This window comes from Anoplophora glabripennis, unplaced genomic scaffold (assembly GCF_000390285.2).
Source record: "Anoplophora glabripennis isolate ALB-LARVAE unplaced genomic scaffold, Agla_2.0 scaffold11, whole genome shotgun sequence".
NCBI lineage: Eukaryota > Metazoa > Arthropoda > Insecta > Coleoptera > Cerambycidae > Anoplophora > Anoplophora glabripennis.
In genome coordinates this window covers 1056540-1073236 of record NW_019416496.1, presented here as the reverse complement: position 1 = coordinate 1073236, position 16697 = coordinate 1056540, and positions in this window count along the sequence as shown.

Sequence of the window (16697 nt, the reverse complement as noted above, 5' to 3'; positions counted from 1 at the left end):
AGCAGCCTTACGCACAGATGTATGAGGATCTTCCACAAAAGAGAATGAAGTTATCTTTCAGATGACGTACTACAAACCATACTGTGCGTTAAAAAAATGGGGGGAACCTTGTAGAGGAAGGGGGGGGGGGGTGGGTAAATGTGTAAACATTTGTTTACACATCAAAAAATGACAAAAGTAATATATTTTCTGAAGTATATCTTAATAAGAACTGTTACTTTTGCAGGAAAACGTATTAAATAGATAATAATCGATTTTAGTTTAGTACTGTCTCATTTCATCGTTTTTATTGATTCCGAATTTTACGAAATACGATTTCCAAACCGTAACATTTTTAAGTACGTCTTTGTTTATTGCACAGAGCTGGCGAATTACAGAGGGTCTCCGCATACCTACCGAAAACGATGTACGGTTTGCTATGCTCGTCTTGCGATTTCCGCTCATCTGAATTTGCTGGTTTACATATGCTGTGTCAATAATCAAGACTTAAAAAAAACAATCTTTATATGACAACTCATCTTTTATTTCAGATGTCCGGAACGGTTTTTGTCTTTAGATGTCCACCAAACGGTAAGTCAGATTTCATTACGATAACCAAACATATAAACTCAGGATATAATGTTCGTCGATGTAGGATAACTTAGCATAGAATAAGAAATTATGGAAAAAACTAAAGCATAATCTTAACACAGTGTGTGGGCACTGTCTAGTCTCTAGCTTCGTTATTGTTCATAAAATTTGTAAGTGAGAAATGTCTTTACGTGCACCAATGCTTTCAGATCAAGAACAATGTCCAAAAATATCTGCACAGAGACAAAAAATTAATGTTATGTTTTTTATATAACTAGATTTAACAATGTTTTTTTTTCACTTTATATTTGATTTTTGTGTCTCTGTCTTAACAATTCTTTTCAAATAAAATAAATAAATACATAATACATAGTTGTTTTCAGAAAAATGAATTTATTTTTTAAAATTTTGTTCATTAAATCATACGATAAAAGTAAAATAATTAAATGGATCAGTACTGATTTTACTTAAAAAAATGCAAACCTATTGAGAACTGCTGCAGTCGAGAGGGAATGACATGTAAAGTAAGTTTTCGGTGTTGCCATCTGTTGCATCAACATGTAAGCGAGGTTATTGAATTAGAGGAACATTTACATTTAAAATTGTAATAGTTCTCCAACATACCTTATTTCCAGAAATCAAGAAGGCCCTGGAAGGGAATCCTAGCACCCTATGCACATGTTAAGAAATTTAATATTTAAATATTTTTGTACTGCAAAAAAATCTTTAATGAAGTGGAACCGCATTCCTACACGTTTCAATTGTGAGCAGTGAAAAGCAAAACTATTCGTATAAATTTATTCTGCGGCTCCAATATCTTGGCTACCTTCAACGTATACCAGTAACATGACACTTTTAAATGCTCAACCGGTGACAGATAAGAAACAACTAATATTATCGCAAACATACCATCGAAACGGAAAACAAGGATGCTCTTCGACAAGGGCCTTTAAAAACAAAGAAAGAAACCCGGTTTAACATGTTGTTGGAACATGAGTGGTCAGCAAGATCACCCGATCTGATCCCATTAGATTTTTTTATGGGGATATATAAAAAGCAAGGTTTATGCTAATATTGTTGAAAAAGCTTATAGTATTAAGGATCTCAGAGTCATCTTGGATGATAAGTTGGTATTTGATGCTCATATAGATTACATAGTCAGACGTGCTTTTCGAATGTTGGGTTTCATTTTGAGACTTACCAAGGATTTTAAAAATATTAAAAGTATGTTTTGTCTTTATTTTTCTTTGGTTAGATCTCAATTAGAATATAATGCGGCAATTTGGTCTCCTTTTTATTTTAAATATATAAACGGAATTGAGCTTGTTCAAATCAAATTTATTAACAATGTTAACTATACAGGGTGTCCCTGAAAAGAATGGACAACGCTGGACCACAGGTTCCTTGGATGAAAATAATACTATTTAGCCTAACTTACCTATATATATGCAAAAGTGCACGCCTACTGAGATATAGCCTTCTAAATATAGAACACATAAGCTAGTTTTTTTTTTTTCAAATAATTTGAAAACTGTTTTTCTTAGAAACTTCAAATTTGGTACACATATTTTTTTATATAAGGGCAATGTAAATATAGAATTTGGTGAGAATACATATACAGGAAATTCTCTTTCTAGTGCCTGTGCGCCACTGGCTATCCCGTAACTTTTTTGTATATACGCCAATGACGACAGAATTTATATTTTTTAAAATAAGCACTATTTTAGACGATTTTTTACCTCTTTTTGATATCGTTTATGAATTTCGAGTAAAATTGGCATTTTTTACACATTAAATAATATAAAATCAGTTTAAGATAAATAGAACATTCTAGTACGAGGTGCCATATAACAGAGAAACAAATTCATAACAATAATTAAAAGGTTTTTTGTCAAGCTAGCTGTGATTTAATTTTAGCTTACTTTGTTTTTTATTGAAATTTATACTTTTGCTGAACAAAATAATATGTTAGTAGTTTTGGGTTATTGTGAAGGAAATTGTTGTGCGACTGTTCGAACATATGCTGAAAGATTTTCTAATCGAAGAACTCCAAATCACAAAACATTTGCTAATGCGGAGAGACGCCTTCGGGAAACAGGACGTTTTTTACCTGTAACATTAAATTGTGTATAATGTACGGCAAGAATTATTCAGCTGGAGGAACAAATTTTGAAAAGGGTCGAAGACATTACTCAAGTAAATAAAAGGCGTTTAGCGGCAGAGGTTGGCTTTCAAAAAGTTCCTATAATAGAGCATTAAAAGACCAGTTATTACAGGTTACAGGTATTATAGGGTACAGATCGGTATTGAAGGTCTAACAGGTGGATAGGTAGAGGAAATAATGCCCCTTTAAAATAGCCACCTCGATCCCCGGACCTATACCCATGTAATTATTTCATTTGGGGAGCGTTGAGGACCACAATTTAAAATAACTTTGCAGTAAATACAGAAAACTAATATGGGAAAGAATACAACATGAAATTAATGTTATGAGAGGTAATGCACAATTATTGGATAATTTCTAATTTTTGAAGAATTTTGCGTTTAAGGACAAGAAAGTAACTTTGAGCATTTACCGTAATATTATTTTAATGTGATTACAAATATCAATTTAGGTTTATTTAAAATGTTAATGTTGACCTTTCTTACATTATTTGTTGATATTTTATTTAGAATATTAGTGTTGATTCTTATTTTATTTATTGATAATACTGGTACCAAAAATGTGTAGTTATTTTTTTTAATGTGACGTTTTTTCATTATTATTCCCTGCTTTGAGGCTGCAGTTATAAATTATTTTTTATAAATTGGAATTTTTGCCTATATTTAATGTATTGCGAATTTTACTCGAAATCCATAAACGATATCGAAATTTTGTAAGAGTAAAAATCTTCTAAAATAGTGCTTATTTTTAAAAATATAAATTTTGTCGTCATTGGCATAAACACAAAAAAGTTACGGGATAGCCAGTGGCGCACGGCACTAGAAATAGAACATCCTGTATATGTATTCTCTCCAATTTCTATATTTACCTTGCTTTTATATGAAAAAATAAGTGTACCAAATTTGAAGTTTCTAAGAAAAATTGTTTTCAAATTATTTGAAAAAAAAATTGGTTATCTATTCTATATTTAGAAGGCTATATCTCAGTAGGCGTTTTGTATATAGGTAAGTTAGGCTAAATAGTCTTATTTTCATCCAAGGAACCTGTGGTGAAGCGTTGTCCATCCTTTTCAGGGACACCCTGTATATTTAATCGCGAAATAATAAACAAACTTCTTTGTAATATGCCTCATTGGAAATAAAAATTGACGTGTTTCAGGAATTTTGCGAAAAACCTGTATTCATTAAGTTACAGCCATAGACCACCGTTGCAGCATTTGTTCCAGTTAAACTGTCCACTCTGTACATCCGCATAGCCCTCGCGTTTCGCTCGTTCACTGCGTAAAACACGCCCGGCGCAGGGGATACCTCTCCTTTCAAGTCGCTCGAAATTAGCCGGATCTTTTATCCTGCGAGAATAAAGAAGCGGAAGGGATTCCTGGAGCTGGAGTGGCTGTGACGGGCCCGCTTCCGGTACACTGAGAGATTTCCGCAATCTGCTGATATTCATTATTTACCGACAACTGCGGCATCCTCGGTATAATTGCCGAATAACTGCCACTTGGGTTAATATTTTTAATCGCGCGCTTTTTTCGCGGGTAATGAGGGGAACGCATTTGGGAATTGGATCCCATACAGAGGGGGATTTAGGAGTGGGGAGGGGACGGGGGGTTATCGATGGGAGAATGAATGTAATGCCGTTCTTGACGGAGTCGTTTGGTCGATTAGGGTTGGTTGGAAGTCGAACATGCTGCGATGAAGTCATCGTTGTTTTGACTTTTGACAGAACAAATATGTCTCGACAGATGAAAGAATGAGCGGTGCCAGATTTCAGTACTTTTCCCAAATTTTTGAGAAAGTAGGAAATAATTGACTTTGTCTATATAGTTGTTACGATGTCAATTGGAACCTGTAAATCTTAAAGCACAGGACCGTATGCACTTCTCCTGAAATTTCTTCTTATGCTTTGACCATTATGTGTCTCGTAATTTATACTCGAATAGCAATTCGGCGAGTCCGGTATTGGTAAATTAGTCCGCCTGATGCAGAATTGACGGCGGCGCGTTGGTCATCAAAGGAAACCTGTATTGGTCCACTAGGTCGTAAATATTTTTTTTTGTATGGTACACGGGTTCACTTAGCTTTGCCGCTTTGCCGTGCAGAGCATTGTTTGGCGGGGTATGTTGTTGGTATAATACGTATTATTATTTATTAGTTGATATTATTATTTGTTCATATCGTAACCAGTAAAGGGTAATAGTTATTAAAATAAATGTTATATGTAATTATCTAGTAATTTAGCGTGGCTCTCTGGAGACTCTTTGAAGCGGAGGATAACGAAATAACTCAGGAAAAATCCCCAAATAGTGGAACCGGTTTTTGTCGAAAGTATCGAAACAAACTCAGAGATTAAAAACAAAGATTTACACGTAAAAAGTCAACGTATTATATTAAACATAATATATGAATGTTTGAAAATTGAAATGTGATAAAAAAGTTAGGAAACAGATTAACGAATTAACTAAGATATCCAAAAAAGGCCAATTTATCGCGTAATTAAAGAGAGAGACGTTTTTAATCACGGTACAAAGAGGAAACGGAAAAATACAAAATTAAAGAAAATTGACGATTTTACCAGATGTAATGCGGCGCACAATTATAAAGAAAATAAAGTTCCTACTTTAAACATGATTCGAGACAAATCAAGCGATTATCCTGATTATAACTATAAATATTTACATATTTTACGACATGCTTTATTACAATGCGATTTTAAACATAAAAAACTTGACAATCGTATGGTAATTATATGGTAATATAGCTCGGAATATAGTATATCTAGACGAGACAGGGCTAAATTTTTCTGGACGTCTATGGATTCCGTAGAATTTATGAGTTAAATGTTTTTATGCGGTTTCAATTACAAACAGCTTAATATCTTACAAAGTATTCTCCGCATAACAAAATTTTTACATTCATCGGGGAGAGGGGGGTGGTACAAGAAAGATTTTCAGTAAGAAATAATGAAATGAATCGTTGCTATAAATAAATCACTCAAAGGTTATTTTTTGAAAAATAGTTTTTTGCCTAACAAATACATCACACTGAAAAAAGCAGTCAAATACAGGGTGTAAGAAATTTGACATCCATTACTTCAGCATGATATATAATTTAGTAATTTTTAAACGCACAAGTACAAAATACGCTACAACATATGCTCAAAATGTCCACCACCATTTTCGATGCATGCACGACACTTTCGAATCCAATTTTCGCGCACTCGCTGGAAAATACTCCAAGAAAAGGAAATAGTGGTACACAAAAAACACTCCGATGTGGTCTAATCCAGATACCAACTTCGATTACTGAAAAATAATTTATAACTGCAGCCTCAAAGCAGGGAATAATAAGAAAAAACTTCACACTAAAAAACAAAATTAACTACACATTTTAGTCTTAATATTATCAATGAATAAAATAAAAAATCAACACTAGTATTTTAAATAAACAATATCAACTAATGAGAAAGTCAATTTGAATAAACCTAAATTGATATTTGTAATCGCATTAAAATAATATTACATTATATGCTCAAAGTGACCTCCTTGTTCTTGAACGCAAGAAATTAAAATGAATTTTTCCAATAATTGTGCATTACCTCTCATAACATTAATTTCATTTTGTATTCTTTCCCATAATTCGTTATCTGTATTTACTGGATAGCTATAAACTTTGGTCTTCAACGTTTCCCGAAGGAAATAATCACATGGGTTTAGATCCGGCGAATCTTAAGGAAAAAATTCAAGTTGCCTTTTTTATGTAGTTAATGCATTAGAATATAAATCCGTTACAATAACTTGTAAAAAATGCAGTGGCGTAGGTTTTTTTTATATAGAAAAGGAGATAACTCCTGCCCAGTTGTATACCACTGGTTGTACCTTTAGAGGTCATATGTTAGGGAACGTAAGGCCTACTGTCATAGTTTGTCTGTATAAAATTTTATTGAGATCAGATAATAGATTCCAGAGATATAAACAAAAAATATATTTTTTTAACAACTTTAATACCCTGTATCTCTAAAACGGGGCTGTTCCAGACCAATGTTTATAAGGCAAACACATATTATTTTAAAGAGATCTAGCTGCCTTCGAAGTTTTCTGCATAAAATTCGGACCACCCTGTATAGGTAAGTTAGGCTAAATAATATTATTTTCATCCAAGGAACCTGTGGTCAAGGGTTGTCCATACTTTTCAGGCACCCCCAATTTAAACAGCTACATTCGACGAAGGGTTAAAATAACACTATACAGGGTGTTAAAAAAAGAGTGTAAAATATTTCAGGAGGTAATAGTATGAACCAAAATAAGCAGAAAAGTCTTAATAAACATTGGTCCGCAAAGTAACGGTTGCGGAGATATGCACTATTCGTTTTTCAAACATTTTATTTTATTAGGAATAAACCGACAAAGGAAGCTTTTAACAAACAACAGCCCTCCGTCCATTTCCAAGCAGGCACGACATCTTCGTCTCAACGATATTCGAACTCTTTCGAAAACACCCTCCTTGGTTTGGATTTCTTGACACTTTTGATTAATCCATAGCTGCAGCTCTTCCAGGCTATTTACAGGAGTACCATACACTAATGTCTTCAAATATCCCCAAACAAAGAAATCTAGAGGGTTCAGATCAGGCGATCTTGGAGGCCGTAAGACAGGTCCGGCCCTTCCTACCCATCTATGTGGAAAAGTTTGGTGTAAATGCTCTCTAACGGCCAAGGAAAAATGAGCTGGAGCACCATCATGCTGGAACCACATTTGTTGCCTCTGATTCAAAGGAATGTCTTCCAAAAACTCATACAGTGTGTTCTACAGAAAGTTGAGGTAAGCAGCGCCTGTTAATCGGTTTGGTAAAATAACAGGACCTAGAAACCTGTCACCTACAATACCCATCCAAATGTTTAATGAAAAACGTGCCTGATGTCCAGATTATATTAGAGCATGAGGATTTCATCGGCCCAAATATGCGTATTGTGAAAATTAAACACTCCGTTTCTTGTGAACCCGGCCTCATCAGTAAAAAGAATGTTTGCAAGAAAACGTCTTCAGCATCATGACGTAGAAACCAGCGGCAAAAAACCAAACGTGCTTGATGATCATTTATTGGATTTAAGGCCTGTACTCGTTGCACATGGTATGGATATAGCAGTTGCCCGTGAAGGATTCTCCAAACAAGATGACCACTAATTCCTACCTCGGCTGATATTCTCCGCACACTCGTACCTGGACTCTGCTCTACCAGTGCTAGAATTTCTTCTTCTGCTCTAGGAGTGGATACCGACCTTGGTCTTCCGGATAAATGGCACTGTTTGCTCAAGGAACCGGTATCACGCAATCTTTGGTGAATTCTTCCAAACATGCGTTGTGAAGGAATCTGGCGATTTGGATAAGCGTCAACATAAAGACGTCGCGCTTCGGTGGCGTTCCCATTAGCACGACCATTCATGAAATGCATGTCTGTTAATTCTGCGTTAGAGTAACGCCATAGCGAAAGAAAACTTGTGCACTGAGAACAACTGTCAAATACGTACTGTTTATTTCACTAAACATCAACCAACTATTATAAGAAAATACACTTTTTGCAAAATAAAAAAAGGGGCTAAAAAACATAAAACATTCCATATCTCCGCAACCGTTACTTTGCGGACCCATGTTTATTGAGACTTTTCTGCTTATTTTGGTTCATACTATTACCTCCTTAAATATTTTACACTCTCTTTTTAACACCCTGTATATTGTCGCCAAAATCCAGAGATCAGGAAGGGCGATTGAAAGTCGACTCTGGTTTTCTGCAATTAAGTAAAGATGCTAATGTGACATGCAGTAATGTTACTCTTATTATTTTTATAGAAAATATTGGCTAGCAGCCAAACTATAAATTACCTACAATGTTTTTATGAAGCTCGCAGTATAGCACTAATATACTAAATGTTATCGAAAGTTTTTTAGTGCGCTCCTTAAAAGCGCGAAGCCAGAAGTTGGGAGCGCGTCGTGGCGTGAGTAGAGAGCGCGATATTTGCCGTACACTTATTAGTTTTATATCGTAATAAAAATATTAAAAGTTATGGAATAAAATCCCGGTCTCTCCTATTACCCTCGGCGCTGCTTTACTTTGTGAGACTCGACTACGGTCTTAAATGAACAAAAATGAAACTTCATTTTGATTAAAACGGCACACTGCATAATGGGAAATTGCTTTCCGGGGAGTTGTTCTGGTAATTCGAGCTCATCAATATCGTCTAAAAAAAATTAAAACGCCTATCGCGGGGTTTTTATTAAACATTCAGTGTTCCCCGGTGCGGATATTGAATTTTAATATTAACCCGGATTCGGAATTGTATTTAATTTGCCTCCCTTTTAATCTGTTTGGAAAATATGAGAGGTCCATTTAGGAGGCGCATTTAACTAATTTAAAAGCTTTTAAAGGGTAGCGTAGGAGGAATGCCTTGTGTTTACACTATTTTTGTTTGTACGCTGCTCTTGGAAGCGGAAGCCTTTTTCTAAGTGACTCTAGGGTGGAAGGGTTGTGTATCTTGCGGCCTGTCCTTCCAAATCCACCCGAAGTCTCCGAAAATCCGCAATAATTGCGACGCATCCTGACAAAGACGTATTTGCGACAACAAACATCTAACTTGCTATTGACATTGTTTACATTAAATATTTCTCGTGCAAAATGAAATGAAACGTTTTTACAAGTTCCGTTTTAGAATTTTAAAATCAGACACTTCAGCTGGACTAAAAATTAATCTGACTTTAAATATTTTTACTAATGGTGAACATCAAGTACTTTACATTTTAGTAATCCCACTATCCGCGTCATTATACAACAACATGTACATGTCTGCCTCTGATCTGAAGCTGCGCATCGATCAATTTATTCGATACGTATCTAGTGGCACGCTTCAACCTGACGTGCCGGTGAACAATCCCGACTTTTTGCTGAGGAACGTTGGCCATTGTCGTTTGTGCGTGTGTGAGTGACTTTGACGCTTTGCTTGGTCGAGTGTATGGCACGTGTTTTATGGCAGTCAGTAGCATCGTGTATCGTGAGCATAGAGCGGCACACGGTTCGACCACAGATTTAGCCTGTTTCTGCTACTACAACACATATTGCCGGTTACTAGCACAATATAGATTACTACTGTTTATTTATTTGATTGCCACAAAGTCTCCAATGTCTATTAATTATGTAATTTTAAAAAATTGAGGAAAAGTCACAAGGACAGCAAAATATTTACATTTTAGGTAATTCCATAAATTATTTTTTATTTTTTCAAATTTTATATAATTTTGAATAAAAAATGTTCCAATTAAAGTCATATTTATTTTTTATCCATACATTTTTAACAGTATTTTGAACCATAAAACCATATTTCTTTAGAGATGCAACTTAGATCACGGCGGATCTGTTTTGAGGTGGATGTGTAAGCGGTCAAAGTTTATCGGCATTTACCGTCAATTTATAAACAATTTAGCAAGCATCTTTGATCCAGTGGTTTCGTTTTTCTAAGTTCTAAGCAGGAAAAATCTTCATATCCATAAGTTATCGGTAACATAGATAAATCAGCAAAAAAGTTGTCGCTTGCACGCGCGAAAAGTGACTCAAGACACGAAAAGTGGGGGCGGAGGGCTTTCGCTCCGAGACTGAATTCGGAGGTTCAAAATGCGAAGGTACGAAAAAAATTGCAATATGCTTTTGACCGCTTATATCTCGAGGATCAATAACTTTGTTTTTAAAAAAAAAGCGTCTTTCTGAGTACTTTAAATTTATAATTTTTGGAAAAAAATCTAAATTGCAAATTGATAAATGTAATCTAATTGTTTAAAAATAAAAAAAAGAGTGTTAACTTTAAAAATTTACTGTGGTCATCCTAACCAACCGATTTCAATTGTTCAAAAACCATTTGAAAGGTTGAGCGGTCTTTTCTATGTGAAAACATTTTCAAGAATCTAGATGCTTTATTTGAGGCTGTGCAAATTTTTGAATACTCAAAAAATTTTTTCAAAATTTCTTTCAAAAAATTATTTTGTGAAAATTGTCTAACCGATTTTAATGAAATTTGGTGTATTATTTTATTATACTATAAAGTTATTTTTACCAAAATTAGAATGCCCTCGGGGCAATAAAAAAATTATCCAAAAAAACTTTGGATTTTTTGCCTTTTTTTCATCAATTATTGCTATTTTGCAACATCGGTAATAAATTTTTAACTTGCAGTATATTGTGCAAAATTCAATTCTAAAACTTTTTTTCCTCTTCAATATTCTTTCAAAATGCATAGGTTCCCAGATATAAGTAAAAAACTCAGATAAAATATTTTTAAAAATTTTTTTAAACATTTTTGTAATTTTGAAAATGTTTCGAACCTCGCGCAGATCTAGGGATCTACACTTTGTGAAATAAAGGTATCTAAATAGAATTATGTACTGTTGCGCTTGTTAGATAAGTATTATCGTTGTTGCGATAGTGTTTACATTAGGTTTTCAAGTGTCAAAAATGACTTACGTGTATAGCAACTCGGGGTTGATGGATATCGTTTAAATTTATGGTGAAGCAGGACAACGTTTGTGTTATGGTGAAGTAAGACAACGTTTGCGTTAGTTCGTAGAAACTGGGTGTTTACACCACAATTTAAACCACAAATCAATTTTATTAATTAATAATGACAATAGCGGCAAAAGCAGTTGAAGATATAAAATAGATGCTAGAAAATTTTTTTATTTCTTTCCTGGGGAAAGAAATTCTTTAAATTTTTTATTAAACTTTGACGCCATGTCAGTCGCCGACTGCATGCTTTGCCTTGCGTACGGTCGGGTTTTACAGTAGACCAGTTTTCAATGCTGTGCAGAAGTTTATTTTTAAATCGTTTTCGAATTACCATTTTTGATTTTTTTTATAAATTTGTATTTGTAACAGTCCCCTGTACATTAATTTTTTTTTGATAAGTTCTGAATTGCCCTGCATTTTTAAAGCAGTGCTTTGACAAATTTATAAACTTTTCATAGCACTGTCATACAGACATATTTAATTTTCAACTTGTCATATTAACTAAGTTTGCAATTCCTTTAATATACCGGGTGTTTCAGAGCTGAAGTGACAAAAGCCTAGGGGATATTCCGCTCAGCAAAATATGTAAAAAAAGTTCATATGAACATGTCAATTTTTTTTTAAATTGAGTTTAAAAAAAAGGCTTTAGCCGATCTAAATGAAATTTCTACGGTTTATTAAAACAATTATCTTACATCAACTGGTCCAATTAAAATTTGATCCAGAGTTTTCAGGGGCGTACCCAGCGTACGAGTTGTTTTTTGTAGGTATTTGTGTCCAACCAAAATTGATTGATGATTGGTGCAATTTTTCACGAGATTTTAATCAACCAATCAGCGATCGCATTATCTCGAGCGGAGACTTACCGGTTAGTCATTATTCAATGTAAACGAATAATTAATATTGGTGACGCTAAGATTTAGAGATTTTAGTTGACGGTACCAGCCGCGCAATGTTGGTTGCCTAACCTCGACTGTCACGTCGCTTGTAATCATTGATAAATGCTCTATATTTGGGTTATCTAATTTGCCTGCAAAACACTTTCGCTCTTCATCCATAGCAGCTCAAACCAACAGTCACCCTTTAATGAATTACAGGTCCAAGAGAAAGTGTTCTTCCAAACAGCGGACAATCGATACTACCTTAAAGCGAATCGGGATTTGCAAGGCAGGAAATACGCAACTTGAGAAACATCTGCGCCCACTTTACAAACAGGGATTATATTAACGAACAAGATTCCGAGAAGCAGTCTAGCCATTTAGACCAGGGCCGATAATTTTTGAAACCAAAAAAAATTATAGTAGGATGAAACCCATTGGAAAAGAAAGAGAATATAACAGAAATGAAAGGAAAAATAATTTACGGGCGATCTGAGGTCGGGAAGGGGAAGGGGGAGTTTTTAAGGGTAAAAAACGGTTTCCCTTTATTTCCGGGAAAACTACAAGTCTTATGGAAAAAAGTTAAATGGCAAAGTTGTAGGTAATAAAAAGATCTACAACTTTTGTATTTACACTTTTTTCACATAACCTCAAAATTTATGTGAAAAATTCAAATAACCAAGTTTTTGGTTTTTTATTTTTATCTTTTACAAACAAATTTTTTTTTCACGAAATTTGGTGAAAACTTACCTATTTATGTCCCAAACACGCTGTAATTTTTTTGATTTGAAATATTTATTTTTTCACCTTATTTTTACTTAATATCGAAAAAGCACCCTAATTTTCAATCGAAAATTCTCACGTCAAAATATCTGCTTTTTTAAAAACGTCGGTGGGCTTTTTCTTCGTTGAAATCTCTACTTTCTGATGGTGTAAAAAAATATATACATTACTATGGTAAGTTTTCTCAGGAAATGCAAAGAAACGAACTAGAATCCGAAATTTTTTTTCTAATCATTATGTACAATTTTGAGCTATTTATTAAAATTTACACTTTAATTACTCGAAAAACGTAAGATTCCATGTTACATTGATAAACAAAAAATTACAAGTCGAAATATACTATTATAATTAACAACCAAATAAGTTAATAAAGTTAATATTTAATAAGACATCTACAATATTTTGAGAAAGTTGTAGAATCTTCTTTAAATTATATACGTAGATGCCTATTTATTGACCTACGGAAAATTTTAGCCCATCAAAAGGTATTTCATAGAGAAGTGGGGGAGGGGCTAGGAGGGTCTGGGTCTTACTATCTGTTATTTCGTAGTAGCTGTAAAAACCGCTAGCCAGTATTCGAAATAGAGAGCAATGAACAACATCGTTTATAAAAATACACGTGCAGGCTGAGTTACTTTAAGAAAAGAAAAGAAAAAAACTACGAGGAAATTAATGATTCAGATGAAATTGTGGATGAAGAACCAATGCAGACTGGAAATAATATTGGAGACGAAGACGGTGATTGTCTTGAAGATTTTGAAGATCTACTAGAATCGGGAAGGTTTATCGAATCTCACGATGAAGAAATGACATCAAAGAGACAAAAACTAATGGATAAGTGATTAGAATTCAAGATAAGATATTTAAAAATAACAAGATTAATGTTTTTAAAAATATTATAATGAATAACGTAATCATTATAAAGTATCTAAATTCAATAGTAAGATTTACATGTATATTTATATATTATGAGATTTTCTATGACATAAATGTAATTAGAATTTAATTAATCAACTTTTTTACTGAAAAAAATAGCAGCAGTACATTTTTTAGATAAAATCCCCTTTAAATCCTATCTTTAATATTTAGAACAACTTACTATTTTCGCATGTTTTTTGCAATCTTTATGTTTTATGGATTTGTAATTTTTTTGTTTATCAATGTAACATGGAATCTTACGTTTTTCGAGTAATTAAAGTGTAAATTTTAATAAATAGCTCAAAATTGTACATAATGATTAGAAAAAAAATTTCGGATTCTAGTTNGTTGCACAGCCTCAAATAATACACATCTAGATATTTGAAAATTTTTTCACATAGAAAAGACCGCTCAACCTTTCAAATGGTTTTTGAAAAATTGAAATCGGTTAATTAGGACGGTCACAGTAAATTCTTAATTAATTTTTATTTAAACAAATTTTTTTTTATTTGGAAATTAATTTTTTTGTTAAATACAGATATAATTAAGAAAAAATAGTACTTTAAAATTATAATTTTTGGAAAAAACTAAATTGCAAATTGATCAATGTAATCTAATTGTTTAAAAATAAAGAAAAGAGTGTTAACTTTAAAAATTTACTGTGGCCGTCCTAATCAACCGATTTCAATTGTTCAAAAACCATTTGAAAGGTTGAGCGGTCTTTTCTATGTGAAAACATTTTCAAGAATCTAGATGCTTTATTTGAGGCTGTGCAAATTTTTGAATACTCAAAAAATTTTTTCAAAATTTCTTTCAAAAAATTATTTTGTGAAAATTGTCTAACCGATTTTAATGAAATTTGGTGTATTATTTTATTATACTATAAAGTTATTTTTACCAAAATTAGAATGCCCTCGGGGTAATAAAAAAATTATCCAAAAAAACTTTGGATTTTTTGCCTTTTTTTCATCATTATTGCTATTTTGCAACATCGGTAATAAATTTTTAACTTGCAGTATATTGTGCAAAATTCAATTCTAAAACTTTTTTTCCTCTTCAATATTCTTTCAAAATGCATAGGTTCCCAGATATAAGTAAAAAACTCAGATAAAATATTTTTAAAAATTTTTTTAAACATTTTTGTAATTTTGAAAATGTTTCGAACCTCGCGCAGATCTAGGGATCTACACTTTGTGAAATAAAGGTATCTAAATAGAATTATGTACTGTTGCGCTTGTTAGATAAGTACTATCGTTGTTGCGATAGTGTTTACATTAGGTTTTCAAGTGTCAAAAATGACTTACGTGTATATCAACTCGGGGTTGATGGATATCGTTTAAATTTATGGTGAAGCAGGACAACGTTTGTGTTATGGTGAAGTAAGACAACGTTTGCGTTAGTTCGTAGAAACTGGGTGTTTACACCACAATTTAAACCACAAATCAATTTTATTAATTAATAATGACAATAGCGGCAAAAGCAGTTGAAGATATAAAATAGGTGCTACAAAATTTTTTTTATTTCTTTCCTGGGGAAAGAAATTCTTTAAATTTTTTATTAAACTTTGCCGCCGTGCCAGTCGCCGACTGCATGCTTTGCCTTGCGTACGGTCGGGTTTTACAGTAGACCAGTTTTCAATGCTGTGCAGAAGTTTATTTTTAAATCGTTTTCGAATTACCATTTTTGATTTTTTTTATAAATTTGTATTTGTAACAGTCCCCTGTACATTAATTTTTTTTTGGATAAGTTCTGAATTGCCCTGCATTTTTAAAGCAGTGCTTTGACAAATTTATAAACTTTTCATAGCACTGTCATACAGACATATCTAATTTTCAACTTGTCATATTAACTAAGTTTGCAATTCCTTTAATATACCGGGTGTTTCAGAGCTGAAGTGACAAAAGCCTAGGGGATATTCCGCTCAGCAAAATATGTAAAAAAAGTTCATATGAACATGTCAATTTTTTTTTAAATTGAGTTTAAAAAAAAGGCTTTAGCCGATCTAAATGAAATTTCTACGGTTTATTAAAACAATTATCTTACATCAACTGGTCCAATTAAAATTTGATCCAGAGTTTTCAGGGGCGTACCCAGCGTACAAGTCGTTTTTTGTAGGTATTTGTGTCCAACCAAAATTGATTGATGATTGGTGCAATTTTCCACGAGATTTTAATCAACCAATCAGTGATCGCGTTATCTAGAGCGGAGACGTAACGTTTTGTCATTATTCATTGTAAACGAATAATTAATATTGGTGACGCTAAGATTTAGAGATTTTTAGTTGACGGTACCAGCCGCGCAATGTTGGTTGCCTAATCTCGACCGTCACGTCGCTTGTAATCATTGATAAATGCTCTATATTTGGGTTATCTAATTTGCCTGCAAAACACTTTCGCTCTTCACCGATAGCAGCTCAAACCAACAGTCACCCTTTAATGAATTACAGGTCCAAGAGAAAGTGTTCTTCCAAACAGCGGACAATCGATACTACCTTAAAGCGAATCGGGATTTGCAAGGCAGGAAATACGCAACTTGAGAAACATCTGCGCCCACTTTACAAACAGGGATTATATTAACGAACAAGATTCCGAGAAGCAGTCTAGCCATTTAGACCAGGGTCGATAATTTTTGAAACCAAAAAAAATTATAGTAGGATGAAACCCATTGGAAAAGAAAGAGAATATAACAGAAATGAAAGGAAAAATAATTTACGGGCGATCTGAGGTCGGGAAGGGGAAGGGGGTGAGTTTTTAAGGGTAAAAAACGGTTTCCCTTTATTTCCGGGAAAACTACAAGTCTTATGGAAAAAAGTTAAATGGCAAAGTTGTAGGTAATAAAAAG